This window comes from Schistocerca americana, chromosome 4 (genome assembly GCF_021461395.2).
Source record: "Schistocerca americana isolate TAMUIC-IGC-003095 chromosome 4, iqSchAmer2.1, whole genome shotgun sequence".
Classification (NCBI taxonomy): domain Eukaryota; kingdom Metazoa; phylum Arthropoda; class Insecta; order Orthoptera; family Acrididae; genus Schistocerca; species Schistocerca americana.
The window spans coordinates 240,305,233-240,314,196 of record NC_060122.1 but is presented as its reverse complement, the minus strand read 5'-3'; the positions used below and the strand labels follow the sequence as shown (position 1 = coordinate 240,314,196).

The window sequence follows — 8,964 nt, the reverse complement described above, 5'->3', positions numbered from 1 at the left end:
TACGTGAATGGAAAGGGGAAAAATGTTAATAACTGGCACAGTGAGACGTACCCTCTGCAGTGCACATCGCAGTATTTTGCAGAGTATAGACGCAGATGACGTGAAAGTATTTTTAAAAGCTATAAAAAATATGTTGCAGATTAAATTGATGTTTATGTTTTGTAAAATATGTAAGAACATAGTTCAAGCAACAGTTAATTGAAGATAACCCCATTTCTGTGCCAGCTCACGTTGGACTCTTTCGCATTACCGTCGAACGTATTACTCGCAGGCATTACTATGTTCCCATCTCCACAATACCCAGCTTCGCCCATGCTGTACTGTCACACACATGCGGAGGGTGAGTCCCACCGCCACACCTTCACCTGCCTCTGTTAGGCCAAATTTTACTGCCTGACGCATGTAGTACTATCACCGTCAGAGGGTGGTACGGGACTACAAGTCCCACCGCCACACCTCCAAAGTGAATTGCAGTGACGCAGTCACTGCCCTGTGGAAATTTGCTGCCTCACCAACACAGCTAGACCGCAATAGACTGGTGATGCTGTATTGTAACATATCACCCCGGACTACAAGTCCATTAAAAAAAAAAAAAAAAAAATGCTGTATTGTAACATATCACCCCGGACTACAAGTCTATGCATTTTGTTAAACAATAGAGTATTCCGCTTCAGTGCTAAATTGCCGTTAAAACGCGCCCAGGGACCAGGGATAGATAGTCCCTATCCTTGCCCTGACAAAGGTCGCCACAGCATTGTTAGACTTACGACAAGATTGCTATGGTAACAAGCATTAAAATTTTCAGTCTATAAAACGCACTGTATTGGAATGCTCAAAAATGAGGTCGTCGAAAGCAGGAAGATCAGTGCGAAGTAAACTAAGGCCAGAAGCGGCTTGTAAAAATAAGGGTAAGCGGTAAAACACATAGAATCTGTACACTGTTCTATATCAATCATGTATGTGTTATACAAGGGATATTTCATAAATAATGCACAGGGTGGGGGGTCTAGTGAAGCAGGAGAAACAGCCCGTCGGCTTTGACCAATGACATCTTACATTACTCATAAATAATAATAACGTCACTTTCAGCCATAGATAATAAAACAGTTCTGTGTTCCGGATAAGCGTTATCATTGTACATTAAAATGATTGAATGTGATTTTAAAATAGATCGCTACATATTGCTCAAAATATTCTTCGTGCGCATTTATTTAAATTATTGGTTGTTTGCAATTCATTCGGTACTTAATTTCATTCTTAGTGATATTGAGGTAATTTGGACTATTAGTTTCTTATTTTAGGACAATTTTTAGTATCTCATTTTCGTTTGTAGGTATGGACTTATCTGTTCCGATCAACGTGGATGATTTGAGAGGGGCTATGGGCGTAGACATGTTGGCCACGATTTGCTTTTTACAAATATGTGGCCTCGTTGCCGAGTACGTTCGATGTCGTGAGTGCGGCGAACATATGGGCCTCACAAGTGTATCTCGTCGCCGTACTCACGACTTATTCGTATGGCGCTACAGCAAAGATCGGTTGTGACGGTCAATTAGACGAGGGACGTGGTTCGAAAAATCTAAGCTCGCCTTGAGGGACATTATGAAAATCATGTACTATTGGTATTTGAGATATCCTGTGTGGCTGTGTGTCCATGAATGTCGTGTGAGTAAGCGTACAGTTGTGCATTGGTACTCTTTTTGTAGGGAAGTTTGTGGGGAACACATGAAATATAGGGGGGCCGTTGGGGGAGCCGGATGTTATGGTCGAAACTGACGAGGCGCATTTTGGCAAAAGGAAGTACAACAGGGGGGGGGGGGGGGAACCTCCGGTGGGATTATGGGTTTGGGGGGCTGCAGTTTCAGATCAAGAGTGTGACGATGTAGTGTTGAAAGTAGTACCCACTCGAAGGAAGGAAGGAAGGAAGTTTTGGTTAGCTTAATTGAAGACCACGTTACAGAGGGTTCCATTGTAATTTCACATGGTTTTTCTTCATACAGGGATTTAGGGGAAAGGAGTTGTCAGCATCTCGTAGTTAATCACAATATTGAGTTCAGATCATTATCCACAGGGGCTTGCACAAATAGCATCTATAGAGGGTTATTGGTCAGTTGTGAAATCTCTTGTAGGGAAGGGGAAACGCAGTATTTCCACACTTCAAAGTCACTTAGACGAATATTCATGGAGGCGTAGTATTCCCCAAACATATCGCCCGTTTAAATGTTTTGTTAAACGTGTTGGGCAGATGTACCGTCCGAAATATGTTAGCTAATTTCACATTAGGATGGGGGGTGGGGGAGTGAATGTATGTGTCTGTGCGTGTATGTGGGTGTGTGTGGGTGTGGGGTTGCAATGTTTTGTTTGTTGTGTATGTGGGTATGTGATTTTTGTTGATGTCTTTCTAGGCGAGCTTCGGTTCTTTTAAGAAGTTCCCGAGTGGTAAGTTTTGTTTACCATTTTTTTCTTTTACTGCATTTGACTATTTTGACGTATTTCATTGTTGTATTACACCATTACGTATGTTTTCGTGTACTCTAGTACGTAACAGAAATTTTGGAGGTGTCGTTCTTCTTTCGTTTCCGAGCACTGGTATCAGTACGATTTTTTCGAATCCGTACCAGCAATATCGAAACGCCCGACGCAACTAAAATTTGTATTCCGTCCTTCAGTTGACCTTTACATTGGCACTACCTATCCGAAAAGAACGACATATGTAACACTGATGAGATTTACCTATATATGTCAACTGGAGAGCATGATACAAATGTTCTGTATAGCTATATAGCTCAACTAAAAGAATGGGATACTATTGTCATTGTCGTGATCAAAACTATAACTTTCAGTCGATACTATTAGCATCGAAGGCGAAAAGAAAAAAGAAACTGTATCCCATAGTGAAGTACGGGATACAAATTGTATATATGTCGTCTTATTGCCTTTTCAAGTAGTTCAACTGACACGGAAGGCAAAAACGTCAACATGTCAACGAAGTGTGAAGCTTGTGGCAGAGGCTCTGGAAGAAGATCCAGTGCGACTTGAGAAGAACTCTCTGAATCCACGGGAATTCCCACAACATTAGTATCCCGTATTCTTACAATTGCTTTGAAGAAGAGGAAAATTTCTGAGAGGTGGGTCCCACACTGTTTGACTGCTGAAGAATAGCAGAAACTCCTGGACATGGCAACCTTGCTCAAACGAGTCGACCGCGAAGTTCAAGGATTCTTGCATCGAACTGTCGCTATTAATGAAACATGGTTTAGAGACTCTGAACCGCAGTTGAAATCACTGTTCTATGAGTAGAGAGCTTCAGATTCGCCACGTCCAAAAAAATTTCGACGCGCTCAATCAAAGTACAAGCAAATGATGATGTTTGCTTATGATAACCAAGGAATCGTCATGACAGAGTCCTACGTGGAACAAATATCACAGCAGTGTATTATCGTAAATTCATGCAAAACTTGCACAGAAAAATGCACAAAACCCGGCCATAGTTGCTCAAGGCTGGGCCACTCGTTCTCCACTACAATACTCGTCCGCATATCGGCAATGTTATAGCCCAAAAATGCACGAATACGGATGGGAAGTGTTGCATTCTATCTACAGCCCGGACATGAGTCAACCAGACTTCGACTTGTTCCAGAAGTTGGAAAAACCTATACGTGGACGTCATTTTCTTCCCGTGGAACAGCTTTCTACCACCGTTATCCAAGCCATTCGATAGATGAACAGAAGAGGTGTGCTGGATGGAATAATAGAGCTTCCAAGACGTAGGGATTCAGTCATAGAGAGCAGGGAGACTATATAGAAGGACTGTAAAGAGATATTGAAAAAGTAAATAAAATAAAAAAGAAAGAAATAATAGAAGAAATTACGACAATCAACAGCAACAACTGGACAGAACTGTCAGAAAAAGTGAGAGAACTGATGAAATGAAATGTCGTGTGGCTAGGGCCTCCCATCGGGTAGACCGTTCACCTGGTGCAGGTCTTTCGATTTGACGCCACTTCGGCGACCTGCGCGTCGATGGCGATGAAATGATGATGATTAGGACAACACAATACCCAGTCCCTGAGCGGAGAAAATCCCCGACCCAGCTGGGAATCGAACCCGGGCCCTTAGGATTGACAGTCTGTCACGCTGACCACATTTTTCTTTTCTTTTTTTTTTTTCGCTGTAGTTCGTTGCATCTGCTCGGGGCGGACGTCGTAAGACATCCATTTACGTTCGTTGTTGATCTGTTAACTCAGTTTTTTTATTACAGAGGGCGCATTACCATCTGACCGAACTCGCTGAGCTACCGTGCCGGCATAATTTATTGTCTCCTCGTAGTTCTGCGCAGTTCAAACTGTACAGAGACATGCTAATGGGAGCGGTTCAGCTACCGGGGCTGACAGAGAACTGATAAAATTGGTGCAACCACCGAGGAAAAGGAAACATCGATGGTGGAACATGACATGCGACAGAGCCATAGAAGACAGAAATACAAGCGTGGAAAAAAAATGTAACCTCCACAGAAACACAAGGAAAATGGGAAAAATTCAACAGGATACAGAAAAACACTTCAAAAATCATCTGTAGAGAAAAAAAGAGGTTACGAAAACAGCAGATTGAAGGACTTCACTAGAAACAACACAAGGAATTTTTACAGAATGTTCCGTGAAAATACGACAGGATATCAACCTCCAAGCTTATGCTTCAAAAGACAAAATGGAACACTGGAGAAAAATCCGAAGAAAAACTGTGACTTATTAGCTCAATACTTTGACACATTACTCAACGTGATGAACCAAAACAGAAATTACAGTTTACAAAACCAGAACCTAACCAGGACTCCGAGCCCCCAACACACGAAGAAATAGTTAAAATAATAAAATCATTGAAAAATAACAGAGCGCCAGGAGAAGATGGACTGATAGCAGTAATATGGAAATTAGACCATGAAAACATTACACCCAAAATACACAGAATAATCAAAAACATCTGGGAAACAGAAAAAGTGGCAGGAGACTGGAAGTCATCCCTAATACACCCCCTCCACAAGAAAGGAGACAAAACAGACCCTAATAACCATGCAGGAATTTCGTTACTGTCTGTGACATACAAAATTCTATCCAAAGCGCTGTTAAATTGCCTAAAACCTCAGATAAATACACATGTCGGAGAATACCAAGCAGGACTCAAGAAGAGAAGATCGTGCAGTGAACAGATCTGGTGTCTGAGAACAATATTAACAAGTAGGCCTACGATTCCATAGAGAAACACTTTTCAATAGCGTACGCAGGAAGAAATGAAGGTAGACAACAAGACCAGAAAACTAATCCAGGAAATATTAACAAATACAAAACACAAAGTGAAGTTCATGGGAGAGATCTCGGGACCGTTCGAAATCAAGACAGGAGTGAGACAGGGAGATGACCTGTCACCCATTTTATGTAACGCAGTTTTAGAGAAAATAATCAGGACATGGGACAAAGGAGTCAATGGGGTAAAGATGGGGAGAGACAGAAATAAAACAATAAACATAAAATGTCTGGTCTTTGCCAATGATACAGCCATCATAACAAACAACAGAAAAGAAGCCCTAGAGACACTAAATCAAATCGCAGCCAAAACAGGACTACAAATTTCGAATGAAAAAACCCAGAACGTGGACACAAAATCCACAGACAGAAACCCATTGGTAAACAAAAGTACGGAAAGATAGCACAGGTAGAAAGTTTCAAATACCTGGGAGAGATCATGCAGGAAACAGGACTAAACTCGACAGCCAATGAAGAAAGAGTTGTAAAGCTACAAAAAGCTTACAGACTTACATGGAACTATTACAACAACAAAAAAATATTTTTTTAATTAATGCCAAATTAAGACATTACAAACCAGTAGTCTCACCAGAAGCCTTGTATGCCTCAGAAACGACAGTAATCAGGGGAAGAACGAAAATCAGGAAAATGGAAAAGCAAGAGAGGAAAACTGAGAAAGATCTATGGGCCAGTTCAGAGACAGGGGATCTGGATAAAAAGACCGACAAAAGAACTGTATAAACAGACAGAGACAATTACAGACAACATCATAAAAAGAAGGGCTAAATTCTATGGGCACATTTATAGGATGAACGAAAATAGGCTGATCAAGATTTTTAACATAGTGATAAGTAATGTGATGAAAACTAACTGGGCAAAGGAAACCATGGAAGACCTCAAGAAACTAAATATCTCCACAGAAGAAATAACAAACACAGAAAATACAGAGAAAAAATCAGAAAACAGAAATTCAAGGAAACACCAAAAGAGAAGCAACCAGGAAAGAAGTGGTCAGAAGAGATGAAGAAGAAACACAGTGAATACCTGAGAGGCTTTTGGGAAGAGAAAATAAAGAGACAAAAAGAGCGCTATAAAAACTGATCGTGTTTTAATGCTCTCCTAAATGGGGAATTGGCAATGGCCGTGCCGCAGTGGATACACCGGTTCCCGTTAGATCACCGAAGTTAAGCACTGTCGGTCGTGGTCAGCACTTGGATGGGTGACCATCCAGGCCGCCATGCGCTGTTGCCATTTTTCGGGGTGCACTCAGCCTCGTGCTGCCAATTGAGGAGCTATTCGACCGAATAGTAGCGGCTCCAGTCAAGAACACCATCATAACGACCGGGAGAGCGGTGTGCTGACCCCACGCCCCTCCTATCTGCATCCTCCACCGAGGATGACACGGCGGTCGGATGGTCCCGGCAGGCCACTCGTGGCCTGAAGACGGAGTGCTTTTGAATGAGGAATTAACGATAATAGTAATAATAATAATAATAATAAAATAAACGTGTAAGTAAAAAAATAGTATGCATTATTTATGAAACGTCTGGTACAATACAGGAAGAAGCAGCCTCGTTGACAATCTATTGTGGAGAAAAGCATCATAATGAAAATAGCTAACAGTGGTAAAAATTAGCACTCGCTGTAAAAAATTAGTGAGCAGGTATTTCTCATAAACAGTCGAGTACGATACTACACGACATTGTAATGTTCCTCAAAACTAATGTTGCTGGAAATCCATTATTTTTATTCATATCCAATTTCATAACCATACCTCATTATCACATTTTAGACTGTCCTAAAAATTTAATTTGCTGTTTCGATTCTGTTGGACACTGAATACCGAAAATTAGCCCTACTTGAAATTGTAGTTCTAAGAACAGGCGAAATTAATTGATTCTTTATTTGAGGCTAGTAATTTCCTGTCGAAATCTCTTCACACTTCCGTTGTTGGAGCCACGCTCAGCAGTAATCATTTAAAAGACGCTGGAGTAACCCCTAGAACAGTCCAAAACGTTACTCTATTCGCAGCAGTTGTCATCAGTGACGTAATATCTACAGTGGGTCCCGCAGTTCCATCTCTAAGTAGATGATCTTCGTATTCATTACAGTAGTGATGATGATGACAACGATATATGGTGGTATGGACGAATGACAGCACGATTTTAGCACCCATACTAAAATTTTATGACACCATTGTGAACAAATGTCGCAAAATTATTAAAACATGAACTGCACAGAAAACCATGAAGAACACCATAAAAACATGTGTACACACAAACACACAAAATGACGAAAATCACGTTGCCATATCTAAAACTTACAGTGAAAAGGAAAAAAGCAGTGGACAGAATTAATATAATACATCAGATAACTCCCGCTGGCTGATCGCTGGAATACAAGGGATGAGTGGGCAGCTTTACACATCTTCAGCTAAAAGCTTAGGCCGTAGACCAGACACTTTACAAAATTTTAAAGGCTTTACCACATTCGCATCATCGTTAGCTAAAATACTCACTGTGATACACACTCCAGAGGCATCACAGACTGTGGGGTAGCAAGAAGGGGGGTCTTCTCGCCAGAGTAAGAAGCCATTAGCAGACAACTCCCAATTTGGAAGCAGATCAGCATTCACTTCAGAAATGACCAACATGATGGATGCCTTAGCTGTATAGCTGGCTTCACCAACCACACCTTATTGTTCGTCACTGCCAACAACTCCTCCCTCCATAAATGTATGACTCCCTGACTCACCAGTGGAATGACAGCCTCCAGGAAAATAGCAGACTGTGTCATGTCATGCACCCTGTAGGCCTCCTTGATGGCTTGGTCTTCTTGTTCGTCTCTCAAAATTCCTACTCGCCCTGGTAACCAATGGAATGAGATCTGCTTCCCGTGCCATTGACAGAGACACAGGTGGTCGTGTATTAGCTGGACCAGTTTTTCTGCTGGGCACATGTGCTGCTATGATTGTAGGGCGCTAAGGGAATCGGAGCAAATGAGAAATGGTTTGCCCTGAAGAACCTCATCTGCTCCAGTGGCTTCAGGATCGCACGAGATCTGTGATAAATACAGCAAATTCGCGGGGAAGGCGAGTCATGAAGACAAGGATGGGGAACACTACTGAAAAGCCAATGGAGGCCCACTGTTTCGACACAATAGTGTACACAACCTTAAAACTGTGATGCCTTTGTTAAAAAACAGAGATCGAAATGTAATATCTGAAGTGCAGTCTTATAGCGCCAGGGATACACTTCAGTGATTAAGATATTCTCGCTTATTGTTCCGTCTCAGTTGCACATTATTAATTAGATTACGTGTTTCAAACACTCTGGATCATCTTCGGATCTAAAACAAAGTAAAACTAAATATGTAGCATCTAATATTTTAAATAAGTAGAAGAGAAATAATTGTACATAAATGTAGAATTTACCTAAGTAGTTGTGTCAGCAATCCGTCTTTTCTAACCAGAACCACATGTCAGAGTAACGTGTTTTTCAACTGAGGTCGAAGTTTTAAATAGCTGTAAGTCGGAGACAGGCGGAAGGTGAAATGGAGTGAGACTGATTGGGTGAGGGGAAAGAAAATAGCGAGGTTGTCGTAGGGATGTCAACAAGAGAGGTCGTGCTAAAATATAGAATATACACACATCAAAAAAAGTTTT

At 41.4% G+C, this 8,964-nt stretch overlaps 1 pseudogene; it reads left to right on the top strand.

Moving 5' to 3' along the window:
• Positions 1–6,433: 6,433 nt before the first annotated feature.
• Positions 6,434–6,551, top strand: LOC124614181 (annotated as a pseudogene).
• The last annotated feature ends 2,413 nt before the right edge of the window (positions 6,552–8,964 follow it).